This window comes from Schistocerca americana, chromosome 2 (assembly GCF_021461395.2).
Source record: "Schistocerca americana isolate TAMUIC-IGC-003095 chromosome 2, iqSchAmer2.1, whole genome shotgun sequence".
Lineage (NCBI taxonomy): Eukaryota > Metazoa > Arthropoda > Insecta > Orthoptera > Acrididae > Schistocerca > Schistocerca americana.
In genome coordinates this window covers 580,666,614-580,681,463 of record NC_060120.1, presented here as the reverse complement: position 1 = coordinate 580,681,463, position 14,850 = coordinate 580,666,614, and the positions used below count along the sequence as shown (strand labels likewise).

The 14,850-nt window shown below is 49.5% G+C and overlaps 1 non-coding gene across 1 annotated transcript; it reads right to left on the bottom strand.

Moving 5' to 3' along the window:
- Nucleotides 1-5,644: 5,644 nt before the first annotated feature.
- On the bottom strand, nucleotides 5,645-5,719 carry Trnat-ugu. Its single transcript has one exon. It is a non-coding gene; the product is annotated as a tRNA-Thr (tRNA).
- Between the last annotated feature and the right edge of the window lie 9,131 nt (nucleotides 5,720-14,850).

The following is a 14,850-nucleotide window of genomic DNA, read 5'->3' as shown; positions in this document are numbered from 1 at the left end:
TACAGTACACTTGTTCGCCCACTGCCTGAATACTGCTCACCGGTGTGGGATCCGTACCAGATACGGTTGATAGAAGAGATAGAGAAGACCCATCGCTTCGGTACAGTATCATTTAGTAATCGCGAAAGCGTTATGGAGATGACAGATAAATTCCAGTGGAAAACTCTGCAAGAGAGACGCTCAGTAGCTCGGTACGGGCTTTTGTTGAAGTTTCGAGAACATACCTTCACCGAAGAGTCAAGCAGTATATTGCTCCCTCCTACGTATATCTCGCGAAGAGACCATGAGGATAAAATCAGAGGGATTAGAGCCCACACAGAGGCATAGTGACAATCTTTCTTTCCACGAACAATACGAGACTGGAATAGAAGGGAGAACCGATAGAGGTACTCAAGGTACCCTCCGCCACACATCGTCAGGTGGCTTGCGGTGTATGGATGTAGATATATATGAATGGTTAATAAAATGCATTACCTAAATAGTCTCTTACTGCAACTTCCTATGCTCAACTTCTATGTTGTTGGCGGCATCAAACTACTACGAAATGATCGTACTGTCCATTTTGTGGCTAAACATGTGGCAATGTGAGTGTCGTGCTGTGAACTATCTGACAGTAGGTGAAAAGTACTGATGGTGCTGATGTAAAGCCTAAATTATGTACATATTAGTGGAACATTGAAATTACTGCTTTTCACACCACGAAGGATGATTGCTTGTGCATACTTGAATGCACCGCTAACACCATGGAGATGTTCATTTTGCTACTTACGAGGCGTACATGTACAGTTTGATCTCTTTCTGGGAGGTTGTGTCCCATACCAACATACAATACGTTGTTTGTTTTATTTTAGGGCGCAAAAACAACTAGGGTCATACGCGCCCATGTCAGAACTGTAGGACACGAAGAGAAGGAGAGGAGATAAAACCAACTATACCTCAATCCCAATAGACGGAAGAGATGACAGCTAAAAACAGGGGAGAGGTCTATAAAATGCGCCATAGGGAAACGGAGGTCCAGAACTAAAAATTAAATGACCTCCGCCATATTGTTAGGACAGATAAAAAGTAAAACGCGGTCGACAGCCCGCGCGTCGTTCGCTAAAACGGCCGGAACTCAGAGGGCAAACACAAACGGGAACGTAAGCGGTTAAAAAAAAGGGGCATTCCGTCAGGAAACGGCGGTCAGTTAAAAGTTGAGCGCAATGTGCACAAAGTGGTGGGGGGAGCACCGCTTAACAAATGGCGATGGCTAAAAAGTTAGTGCCCAATACGCAACCTAGTTAAAATGACCTCCTCCCGGCATGAGATGCCAAAGTGACACCACCTGCTGACAGACGGCAACACGGAGATCATCGGAGGGAATGGAAGAAATAGCGGGGTCTTGGCAGAAGCGTCAGCGTCCTCGTTTCCTGTCAGACGACGTGACCTGGAACCCACATAAAACATCACAGTGGCTCCATCAACAGTGAGCAAGCGACAACTTTCTTGCACCCGTTGTACTAAGGGATGGACGGTGTACAGCACACAGAGGCTTCGAAGGGGCTGAGAGTGTGTGAGCAGATGACGCAACTGAAAAGCCTGTGTTGCCGGATGTACTGCGTGGCCTGATAAGTTGTGAGAATTACTACTCGCATACTCTAAACACTTCTGCATTTTGACACTAACTAACTGGGTTTCTAAAAATCCATCTTCTACAAAACCCAACGTATATCTTTCTCATTTCCTTACCAAAACATGTTTCGACAAATGTGTCATGACGACGTGTAGGTGTCTAAATATATTTGGGGGAAGAACAGAAAAATTAAGAACATCGTGATTTGCAGAAGGCGGATTTTTAAGAACGCCAAATTCACGACCACGGAGAAAAGATATTCCACGCGTACTTACAACCCAGCAACATTAACCGATTGGCAACATATACTCTAGCCGCAGATTATGGGCGGTAATGCCCCAAACTGGTCCAGCAAATAAGGGAGAATAAACGAAAGAATACAAGCACCTTTTATCGACGGGTCTACGCGTGCATGATTGTCGGCTACGTGTCATGCACACAGCACATGCAACGTCTAGTTTTTCCAACATCGTCGCTAAAATCAGAATATGATCTCAGGAAAGGAATGTAACGCATTTCGACTATTAATTCAGTTACATTTCGTTTAATACACTACCGTGGACATGAGCAGGAATCTGTTCACCCCGCTCGCTGCGAGGTCACCGAGAATAAATTCAAAATCAAAAGTAAATACTCATAAAAAACTGTACGAGTAAAATTACAGTGCACAAACAGCTATGCTGGAAAAGAGAGGAAAATTCCAATGTGCGGTGCAAACATAATTTTACAGAACATACCGCGGGATGAAGAGAAACAAACACAGCAGTATTTTTATTTCAGAGGGAACGAGGCAGACAGAGGAAGCAGATAAAGGGTGAGCACGGCCGCTCAACTCCGGAAAGAGCTCCGCTGGAGATTCCGCAGCCGGGGGCAGGTGGCAGGCGTATCCTCCAGAGGCTGAGAACCGCCATGGTACGACGCCGCTCTGAAAACCCATCCTCTGCCCAAGAGCAGGAAGACGCTGGTTTATGCTGACAGAGTTATCTGTTTACGGAATGTGAAAGTCACAAATCCTAAGCATGGCCTACATACGATTGAACAAACCGCTGGACTGTGCTTTTATTTGTGTCCCGTTGGTGTTTAACCAATTAAAACATTAGCTAAAAGTCTCAAGACCCTGTATTGGAATCACAACAGCCACCGGGATCCTCTTATTAAGTATTTTGTCCTAGTCGATTCCACAGCTCAACTACAGTCGTGATCGCGAACACTAATACGTTCCGGAGGTAGTTGGTTTCATTCTTGGCAGTAGAATAAAGTTTTTGTAATTACATTTACTCAGCTAGAGGAGGAGAGCTGCTGGAACTCCAGTCTGTGGCCGCACTGAGCGAACTAATATTTTGAGTTTCGTAGTGCGAGTGCGTATCACAATTTACAAAGGATGGTAACGTTGAGCTCTGTGGTCTACTTAGCGTTTACAAGTACAATAGGCAAATGTCCTCCCCCCCCCCACCTGTCCCTCCCTCCTTTCGTTTCTAAAACCATCCCCACCAAAACAGACACGACATTACACTTTATATTCGCTTTTAAATCATCCAACCGACGAGGAAAGACAACCCTTAAAACCACCTCCCTAGGATGCAGGAAAGAGGACGATTTCTGCCATCTCATATTCTCTATTCTCAGAAATGATCACGATTAGACTAAAACGACACGTTCCTGTACCAGATAACGCCCAATTACAATAACAGAAGGGAAATGTAGAGACTCGAATAAATAACATACTGTCTTCTCGCCAGACAGATATTCTGAGGGGGAAAAAAAAAAAGACCGTGAGGTCAGTAGGAGGTAGAATGTATCTCTCGCAGCAATAGAGCGAGTTATCTAAGCGGCGAATCATTCCATAATACAGGTTTCATTTAGTGGCCGCAGGCATACCGTACTGTTCTTACTGATACTGCACAGGTGTTTATGCTGGGGTTCTGGGTGGCAAAAATACCAAACATAATTAAATCAGGAGACTTCGCAAGCCAACAACTAGTGATACACGAAGACCATTCTGCAAGATTCTACGAATCGTACGGACGCAACAGTCGTCAAGCACTGTGTTTAAAATGATGTTGGGAACGACGTAGCTCTTATCCCTGTTCTCGCCAGAAATTGTGTGTGACGTGCCAGATCAGAATGTCTCTTTCCTCGGTGATGGCGATATACATCCTAACGATGAATACGCCAATTAGATGAACTAGCAGTGAACTCTGGCATTATGATGGAGATTGAAGAGAAGGTTGAAGGGAAGGGGGCAATGATGAATAACATACACAAATTTTGACAAGACAGTCCAGAGGAGTAACAGCGATCGCGTAGCCACGTCGTCATCCGACGAGCAGCGTGGTGTCATATTTCTATTGCAGGACTTTCAGGACCATTCCTTTTTGAACGAACAGTGACGTGTAAAGTACCTACCATGTTGCAGGAAATAATTGTAACAGCTGTTCAATTGTACCAAGACAATTTTTTCCCAGAAATATAGTACACAGTTACATCATCGTCGTGACGTGCAGCAATTTATGGATGGAACATTATTTTAGACGTGGATAGGCCGACGAGGAAGTGTTGAGTTTCCAGTCAGATCTCGCGATATAAAGCCGTTGGATTAATTTCTGCGTGGAGCCCTGAAGAATACCGTCTACGCCACGAAGCCACGTATGCTGAATGTGAGAGAGGCGATTGTGACTGCCTGTGAGTCGATTCCAATGGTCACCGTGACACGTGTGTATGTATCTGTTCCGGACGTTGCAGACGCTCTACTGCTGCAGACGGAGGACATTCTGAACATTTTCAGTACTAAAACAACATCAGTAATGTCGTGATCACCTACGAGACTTTTTTTTTAGTTTGTGATTTTTGTTCAAGTTATTGAAGTTCAACAGTGTAAACCACTTTGTGGGACACCCGGTACATGCAATATAGGAAAGTCGGAGTGATTAGCAGCGGCCTTGATGTAGATCTTACACCCGAGTGATGTACGAGCGCTTGCAGCAGTGTGGGTTCCAGGTTCGTTACCGGGCGACGAACGCGAGTCGCGCGGGGAGGACGACGACAAAGTACGCACGCTGTCTTGTCGCTAACAAGACTCCAGCGACAAAGGACGGTGGCGGCTGCGGCGGCTCGCTTTGAGCGGACATCAAGGCGGGCGCCCGTGCTCGAGGTAGTTGCGGAGACTCCTATCAGAGGAGCGGAGTAGAGCAGATAGCGGCAGTGGCGCGGCGCGGCTGCCCTGCGGGTGGCGGGCTCACAGGCGCGCCGTAATGAGAGGAGCGCGACCCGCGCGTAAATTGCACGCACTTTAATTACGGCCACAGTGGCGGCGCCCCGGGCCCAGCCCGGCCAACAAACACCACACCTTCGCTCCCCTACCCCTTACCCCCTGTCTCCCGGGTCTAGCAGGTCGGATTTACGAAACGCCGCACCGCCGCCCGCCTCGCTGCAATAAAGCAGCGCTGTGTTAGTGCGGCCATTAGCATAATGCAGGGCCGCGATACCCGCGCGCGCGTCCACGTTATTAGCGTGCGCCCATTCACACCTGAAGCTGCGCCGCGCGCGCGCTCTGGCCGGCTAAAACCGCAATTACTGCCGCCGTTCAGCGGCCTTTTACACGCTGCTCGTGAACCGGTGTGAATCACGCGGCAAACTGCGAAACAACCGCTGAGTTCTACACGTCAACTGTTTCGGGTCCCAGCGAAAGCGAATCCGACTCGTGTCGCTCTCGTAGAGGTAGCTTTCGATCCGATGACGTTTCAATGGTATGTACGTACGTATGTATGTATGTATGTATGTCCATGTCACTACTTGTATCTACACAGCATAACAGTTGCTAAGGAACAGAGATATTTTTGGACAGAAATAATCACAGGCAATGATGGGCGACATGGAAAGATATTTAAGTAATAGGTATAGTGTAACGAAAAATGCCACAGACTTCATGACAGAAAATCAGAGCAAACATAAATAAATAACATTATAATGAAATGAACAATCTTAGCTGCTTACAAGCGTTGACATACGTTAACGGGGACAGATGAAAATGTGTGCCCCGACCGGGACTCGAACCCGGTATCTCCTGCTTACATGGCAGACGCTCTATCCATCTGAGCCACCGAGGGCACAGAGGATAGCGCGACTGCAGTGATTTATCTCTGGCACGTCTCCCGCGAAACCCACATTTTCAATGTATTGACCTGTACTACATTCGTAGTATGTCAATGCCTGTAAGCAACTAAGGTTGTTCATTTCATTATAATTTCATTCTAACGAGCTGCATGGTCACCGATGGTGTCTGTTCTTTCGGACATGTCCGAAAGAACAGATACCATCTTAGTATAAATAAATGTCCGACTCTCAACATTAAGGTTGATATCTGACTCTCTGTAAGGAGTATGCCCTCCTAATATCCATCTTACACCTGTTATACATGCTGGGTACCGAACGATTGAGGAATCCTTAGGAGATTATTTATTTATTTTTGCACTTTTCGTTTTTCTCCCTTACGGGGAGGAGCGGGCTGTTACGGGCCACGCTGGTTACCCTTATCAGCCGTGTGGATTTACAAGGTTCTATTTTCTTTATTAGGTTCTCATTTGTCAGAACATTATGATGGAGGAAGTGTAACTTACATCTCCCAACTGGCATTTTATCTGGAGAAGTTTGTGGAATCAGTTCCAGTATTCACTTTACAGTCAATGAGAACCTTCGAAACCCAGTCAGAAATGCTAGCGCTGCCACCTGTTTTGTCGCCCTAGCCTGAGCGCGGTTCTCTCTGCATTGCATTGTTAATGGTGCCTTATATTCGGCTTGCCTAGGGAACGAATGAACAAAACCACAACTTCTGCAACCTTTGGAAATGACTTCTCCAGCAAGCTACTTGAAACTGAAGGACAGTGCAGTCGTAAAGTACTATTGTGGTGGGGGGTTAAAAATTTGTCTACTGCTGGTGGTTGCTGTATGAGGAGATTTTTTGAATGCGTGTCATGCCTCCCGCGTGCCCCTGCCCCCTCTACTTCCTAGCAGCTGTCGGTCCTAAACTGATTCTGATCACTGATAGCGATGATGACACTTCAACACAGAGATGTTCGCGTTGCAACAAATCATTTACCATCTAGCAGAAATACACTCTCCCTTTGATTATTTTTTTTTTTTTGGGGGGGGGGGGGGGGGGGTTTAAGGGCGCTCAACTACTGAGGTCATTAGCGTCCAGTCACAATCGTTAGAGCACATAGAATCTAGTAAAACTCAAGGGGAGGGGGGGGGGGGGAGACACCAGAAAGCCCTTACAAAGATGCAGATATTTTAGCTGATGACGCTCGAGCAGCTGCTCGTGTTCTGCGTTTTATAACTTTGACTGGCTTGTCCAAAGACATCTAACTCTTTTACTTAGAGTTAGATGTCTTTGGACAAGCCAGTCAAAGTTATAAAACGCAGAACACGAGCAGCTGCTCGAGCGTCATCAGCTAAAATATCCGGTAAAGTAGATGGCAGGGACAGGACAACACGAGATTGACTAAAGCGGGGACACGACAATAAAACATGGCGCACTGTTAATGCGTGACCACAAGGGCACTGCGGGGCTGGGTCACCGGAGAGCAGGTAGCGGTGGCTAAACCGGCAATGCCCAAACCGCAACCTGGTCAGAAGAACCTCTTCTCGCCGAGATGGTCGGGAGGAGGTTGTCCAAGCAGTTGGGAGCGGTTTTACTGCCCGGAGCTTGTTTCCTTGAAGGGATGACCAAGCATCCCACCACAACGACACAAGCCTCTTACAAACATCCCCACGAACGTCACATGACGGGACACAATGGGAGGCTGGCCGAGGCAGGAGGACTGCAGCCATGGCTGCATCATCAGCAGCCTCATTCCCAGGCACTCCTACATGTCCGGGAACCCACAGAAAGTTGACAGGAGAACCATTATCAGCGAAAGAATGGAGGGACTGCCGGATCCGTTGCACCAAGGGATGGACCGGATAGGGAGCTCCAAGGCCCTGAAGAGCACTGCGTGAGTCAGAGCAGAGTACATACGATGAATGGCGGTGGCGGCGGGCATACTGAACGGCCTGATGGAGAGCAAAAAGCTCGGCCGTAAAGCTGGAACATTGGTCGAGGAGCCGGTATTTAAAGGTGACAGCCCCGACGACAAAGGCACAGCCGACACCATCGTCAGTTTTGGAGCCATCGGTGTAAATAAAGGTGTGACCGGTAAGTCGAGCACGAAGTTCGACAAACCGTGAGCAATACACTGCTGCCGGAGTACCCTCCTTCGGGAGTGAGCTGAGGTCGAGATAAATATGAACCGGAGCCTGGAGCCAAGGTGGTGTCGGGCTCTCACCCTGTCTGAAGGTGGTAGGGAGGGCAAAATCCAATTGTCGAAGCAGGCGACGGAAGCGGACTCCAGGGGGCAGCAGGGCAGATACATACAACCCGTACTGACGGACGAGAGAATCGGCGAAGAAGGACTGATAAGAGGGGTGGTCGTGCATTGACAACAGCCGGCAGGCATACCGACACAGCAGTACGTCGCGCCGGTAGGTCAATGGTAATTCGGCACCTTCAGCATAAAGACTAAGCGGGAGTAGTGTAGAAGGCTCCGGTCGCAAGACGTAACCCCCGATGGTGGATGGAGTTGAGACGGCGTAAGAGGGATGGCCGAGCAGACGAGTAGACGAAGCTCGCATAATCCAGCTTCGATCGGACTATGGACCGATACAAGCGAAGCAGGACAGTGCGATCCGCTCCCCAAGATGAACCACTAAGAATTCTGAGGACATTAAGGGAACGTGTACAACGGGCCGCCAAATAAGAGACGTGCGGAGACCAACAAAGTTTCCTGTCCAATGTGAGCCCTAGAAACTTAGTTGTTTCCACGAATGGGAGAACAACGGGACCGAGATGTAAGGATGGAAGGAACGCTTTATATCGCCAAAAGTTGATACAAACCGTCTTCTCTTCAGAGAACCGGAAGCCATTTGCCACGCTCCATGAGTAAAGGCTGTCTAGAAAACGCTGAAGGCAGCGCTCCAGGAGGCATGTTCTCTGGCCACTGCAATAGATCGCGAAGTCATCGACAAAGAGAGAGCCTGAGACATTAGGTGGAATGCAATCCATAATTGGATTGATCGCGATGGCAAAAAGGGCTACGCTCAAGACGGAGCCCTGAGGCACTCCGTTCTCCTGGAGGAAGACGTCGGACAATACGGAACCCACACGTACCCTAAACTTTCGATCTGTTAAAAAGGAATCAATAAAAAGGGGCAGGCGACCGCGTAGGCCCCACCTGTGCGTAGTGCGGAGGATACCTCCTCTCGAACAGGTATCATAAGCCTTCTCCAAATCGAAGAACACGGCTACCGTTTGGCGCCTTCGCAAAAAGTTGTTCATGATGAATGTCGACAAGGTCACAAGGTGGTCAACAGCGGAGCGGCGGCGACGAAAGCCGCATTGGACATTGGTAAGTAGCCGTCGAGATTCAAGAATCCAGACTAACCGAGCATTAACCATGCGCTCCATCACCTTACAGACACAGTTTGTAAGAGAAATGGGGTGGTAACTAGAAGGAAGGTGTCTATCCTTCCCGGGTTTGGGTATAGGAACAACGATGGCGTCACGCCAACGCATGGGGACCTGACCTTCGGTCCAGACGCGATTGTAGGTACGAAGAAGGAAGCTTTTGCCCGCCGGAGAAAGGTGTGCCAGCATCTGAACGTGAATGGCATCTGACCCCGGAGCAGAGGACCGGGACAGTGCAAGCGCACGTTCGAGTTCCCGCATAGTAAAGGGGGCATTATAAGTTTCCAGATTCAGCGAGTGGAAGGAAGGTCGCCGAGCCTCTTCTGCCTCTTTCCTGGGAAGGAAGGCAGGGTAGTAATGGGCGGAGCTTGAAACCTCCGCAAAAAGCGGCCGAAGGCGTTGGAGACAGCCACAGGATCAACAAGGACCTCATTACCTGAGGTCAGGCCAGGTACCGAGGAGTGGGCCTTAATGCCCGACAGCCGGCGCAGGCCACCCCAGACGACAGAAGAGGGAGTAAAACTATTAAAGGAGCTGGTGAAAGAGGCCCAACAAGCATTTTTGCTGCCTTTGATGACTCTACGGCATTGCGCTCGGAGTCTTTTGTATCCAATACAATTCGCCAACGTAGGATGGCGGCGAAAGGTGCGTAAAGCACGGATAGCATCTCTACAAGCCTCATTCCACCAGGGGACGGAAACGCGACGTGAAGAAGAGGTAGTATGAGAAATGGAACGTTCGGCAGCATTGACGATAACAGCCGTGAGGTATTCGACCTGACTGTCACAACTGAGAAAATCGTGGTCCGCAAAGGTCGCCAGGGAGAAGTTAAAGTCCCCAGTCAGCTTTCGGTATGTTCCAGCTCGAAGGACGTAGGGACGGGGTGTGATGCAGGAGACGAACGACACGGGGGAAGTGGTCGCTCGAATAGGTGTCAGAAAGGACATACCACTCGAACCGACGGGCAAGAGTGGTAGAACAGATCGAAAGAACCAAGTGGGAGTAGGTATGAGTAGAGTCCGAGAGGAAAGTCGGGGCGCCAGTATTGAGGCAGACAAGATTGAGATGGTTGAAGACATCCGCCAAGAGGGAGCCTCTTTGACAGGATGCAGGAGTGCCCCTAAGGGGATGATGGGTATTGAAATCGCCAAACAATAAAAACGGCGGAGGAAGCTGAACAATCAGGTGCATCATGTCAGCCCGACTAACTGCGGATGACAATGGAGTGTAGACGGTACAAACTGAAAAAGTAAAGGCAGGAAGAGTAATACGGCCAGCTATTGCTTGGAGTGGGGTGGTCAATGGGATGGGATTGTAATAGACATCGTCCCGAACGAGCAACATGACCCCACCATGAGCTGGAATACCGTCCACAGGGGTGAGGTCATACCGCTCCGAAGTATAGTGGGTAAAGGTAATACGGTCAGTTGGGCGCAACCTGGTTTCCTGGAGACCAAGGACGAGCGGACAGTGCAGGCGGAGGAGCAGTTGTAATTCCTACAGATTAGATCGAATACCTCTTATGTTCCAATGTAACAAGGCCATCGCTAGTCAGAAAAAAGGGGCGAACGAGATGGGGGAAGAGCTGCTCACCTCGACGGCCACAGAGGGCCAGGTTTCGAGGGAACAACGCTACAACCGGCGGGAGGCGGATCCTGTTCCATCGAGTCATCGCCAGCTGCGGCCGCTGTCCCGGGTTGCGTAGGAGGGGCAGCATCATTTGCCGACGAGAGGCCAGCTGAGTGCCTGGCAGCAGAGCGTCCCGGCGAAACTGTGGACGGCCGGGAGCAGCGACTCACGGATGGAGCGTCAGACGAAACGTGCCGGGGTGGAGAGGGGGTTAGAGACTACTTCTTGGAAGTCCGAGAAGGCACAGGGATGGTGGGCTGGACCCGAAGAAGGTCCTCACGCGCGGGATCCGTTTTGGAACGCCTGACCTCTGAAGCCGGGGTCCGGAACGTTTCCCCGATGGACGCCTGAGAAGAGGATCGCTTCTCAGGAGGCGGGGGGGGGGGGGGGAGGAGGAGGAGAGGTGGCCCCTGGGCCACAGGGGAGGAGGATTTGGTAGGGAGGGATTTGGGAGGCGGAGGCGTAGACCCCGGATGGGGGGAGGAGGTGGAGGGGGGACAGGATAGGGGTGAGGATACTGTGGAAGGAGTGGACACGACTGAGGCAAACGAAGTTGTCAACGTCACGGGATGGAGGCGGTCATACTTCTTCCTGGCCAAAGAATAAGAGAGACGATCCAAAGTTTTGAGTTCTTGAATCTTCTTCTCCTTCTGATACGCGGGGCAGTCGGAAGATCTAGGCGAGTGGATGCCAGGACAATTAACGCACCGAGGTGGTGGGGTGCATGTATGTTCCTCACGAAGAGGACGTCCACAATCGCCACAAAGGGGCTCAGCCTCACACCGTGACGACATGTGCCCAAAGCGCGAACACCGAAAACAGCGCACAGAAGGCGGGACGTAAGGTCGCATGTCGCACAGGTAGCACATCACCTTTACCTTCTCCGGGAGAACATCCTCCTCGAAGGCGAGGATAAAGGCCCCGGTGTCGATGCGACGGTCTTTGGGGCCGCGCTGGACTCGCCGGACGAAATGCACGCCTCGGCGCTCCAGGTTGGCCCTGAGCTCCTCATCAGATTGCAGCAGGAGATCCCGATGAAAAATAACCCCCTGCGTCCTATTTAGTGCCAGATGCGGGACAATGGACACTGGGATGTCCCCTAGGCGGTCGCACGCCTGGAGCGCCGCCGACTGTGTGGCGGAGGTGGTCTTTATAAGAACGGACCCCGAACGCATCTTACTGAGAGCCTCGATTTCTCCGAAGATGTTCTCAATGTGCTGAACAAAGAACATGGGCTTGGAGGTGGCGAACGTCCCCCTATCGGTTCGAGAACAGACCAAATAGCGGGGGAAGTACTTCGCCCCAAGCCGGCGGGCCTGTCCCTCCTCCCAGGGAGTGGCCAAGGGGGGAAGGGCAGGAGAACCAGAACTAGAAACAGTACCTTTCCTTTTGAAAGACTCGGCCGCAGAGCGACCTGATACGTGTTGACGTTTCATCTGCGAAACGTCCGCCCCGATACCACCCACTCCGACCAGGGGCTCTCCCCACGGGCGCCACCCAGCCTCAGCAAGGGCCACCTGGCAGGATGACCGTTGCTGGGAGTCCTGATGCCCCAAGGAGACGGGCATCTACTCCTTGGCCGACGTGGGGAGAGTGCAGCTCATGTATCGGCAGTACGATCCCTGTGTTGTCAGGGGGCTACAACCTAGAGGGTACATGGCGACCCCACCACAACGGGCTGGCTACCGTGCTGGATTTCGGGTGCCATGGAAAGTCCATCATGATCGTAGGTGCAGATGGGGACGCACTATGGGCGTAACTTGTACAACCCATCAGGCGTTTAGGTCCAAGTTGAGGAATAGCGGGTATGGTTACAACGCCGTTACAATGCTGATTGCCAAGGTCTTAGTGCACTGAGGACCAGTGATACACCACGTAAGGCGTCCTTCCCCAAAAGGCTCGTACTTCTGTAGAATTTTGAAAAATGGAGGTCAAACCCCAAGGGGGACCATCACATGGAAGGCCGAAACGGTTGAAACTCCTTTTAGTCGCCTCTTACGACAGGCATGAATACCTCGGGCCTATTCTTACCCCGGACCCGCAGGGGGGCCCTTTGATTTTGTTTACAGCTAGGTAGAACCGAGGTCTTGGCTATAATTTAAGAGATTGTATCGGTTCAACTACACTTATAATGTCAAAAGTCTCAAAATTCATCAACTTAAAACTGACGATTTTTAGAAGAGCCGGCTTCCTCTTCAGAGACATCATTAATTCACAATATCTCATCGAATAGGAAAACATGTAACATGAAGACGAATAATACGAGGGTTGGAACTAAGCTGGTCGTAGAGACAGAAGTGATGATACTTTCTGCAGGACCTGACCATCATTTTGCAAGACAATGCTCAAGCACGTACAGTGCGAGCTGTTACTGATTTGACTGATAGGGCTGCTATAGGGTGTCCAGAAAAGGACTCCTTGATTTCAAAATTAAATATCTCGCAAACAAAGATCGATAGAGGAATGCAGTAAACGGTATATTTATTGTGAAAGCTGTAAGAAGTTTATACAGCAGTTTGAAATAATAGTTACAAAAGCTGCTAACAGATGGCGCTGTACGCCGTGCAGCTCGTATCAGCATACATAAGTGAAATAATCGTATGAAAACAATCTTTGCAAACAATCACATCACAGTGTCTTCAAAATGTTCACTATTGGCACCACAGAGGTGGCGCAAATGAAGAATGAAATTCGCCATCACATTTCGTAGTGTCTCAACCGAAATGGATTCCCATGCCACAGAGATCGCCGATTCAAGGTCGTCCAGCGTGGCGGGATGCTTCGGGTAGACCACGTCTTTCACTGTGCCCCACAAAAAAAAAGTCACAGGGAGTCAAATCCGGCAAATATGGAGGCCAATCCATGCCTACACCAGTAAATTTGGGATATTCCAAAGCAATGACTCGATTCCCGAAGTATTCCTCAAGAAAGCGAAACACTTGTTCGGTCCTATGTGGTCGGGCTCCATCTTCCATAAACCATTCAGTACCTGGTCGATCCTCTAACGCTTGCTGTGTGGCGACAAATTGTTCCAAAATTGCAACGTAACGTGCACCAGTGACCGTTTCTCGAATGAAAAAAGGGCCAATAATGCATCTGCTGCATACTGCAGCCCACACAGTAACTTCAGGAGAATACAGGGGTTTCGCTTCACACCAATATGGCCTTTCGGAACCCCAAAATCGCCAGTTCTGCTTATTAACGTATCCATTCAGGTGGAAGTGTGCTTCATCTGTAAACCAGATGGAGCCAACATCAAATCTTTCACTATCAATCATTGTGAGCATCTGATTAGCAAAGGCAACCCTTTGTTGCACAGCTCTTACGGGTATAGCCTGGTGCGTTTGAATTTTGAATGGAAACATGTGTAGGCTCTTTCTCAGTATTTTCTGCGTGCTGGGACGCTTCAAACCAGTCTCAGATGCAATTCTACGGACGGATGACATTGGATTTCGCTGAATAATTCCAGAAACTGTGGCAATATTTTCAGGCGTAACTGCGGTTTGCTTGCGGCCAACATGCCCCACTAGATCATCAGTTACGCTGCCTGTTCGTTGAAATTTTGCGAAGAGCGTACGAATGGTTTTCGCATCGGGTCCTTTTGGAACATTAAATCGTGCTTGAAAACTTCGCCTTGTTGCCGTAGGACTCTCTTCTAACCTGTGGTACTCTAGCACCAGAAAAACGCGTTGTTCAATGGAGTACATGGTTTTAATCTCTTCCTTCGGTACGCTAACCTCCTTTCACGTTTCAATAGTGGAACTGATCGCTCTGGGCTTCGGATCACTATTTATACTAGGCATTGCGTATGGCGATTACAGCGCCATCTGTTAGCAGCTTCTGTAACTATTATTTCAAACTGCTGTATAAACTTCTTACAGCTGTCACAATAAACATACCGTTTACTGCATTCCTCTATCGAACTTTGTTTTCGAGATATTTAATTTTGAAATCAGGGAGTCCTTTTCTGGACACCCTGTAAGTGCTACACCACCTACTGCACTCACTTGACTTAAGCCCTCGTGAGTTCAAATCGGTTTCTCAATTGAAGGAAACACTTCAAGGCATTCGCTTCGGAACTGCTAGAAATTCATCGGACAACAGAGCG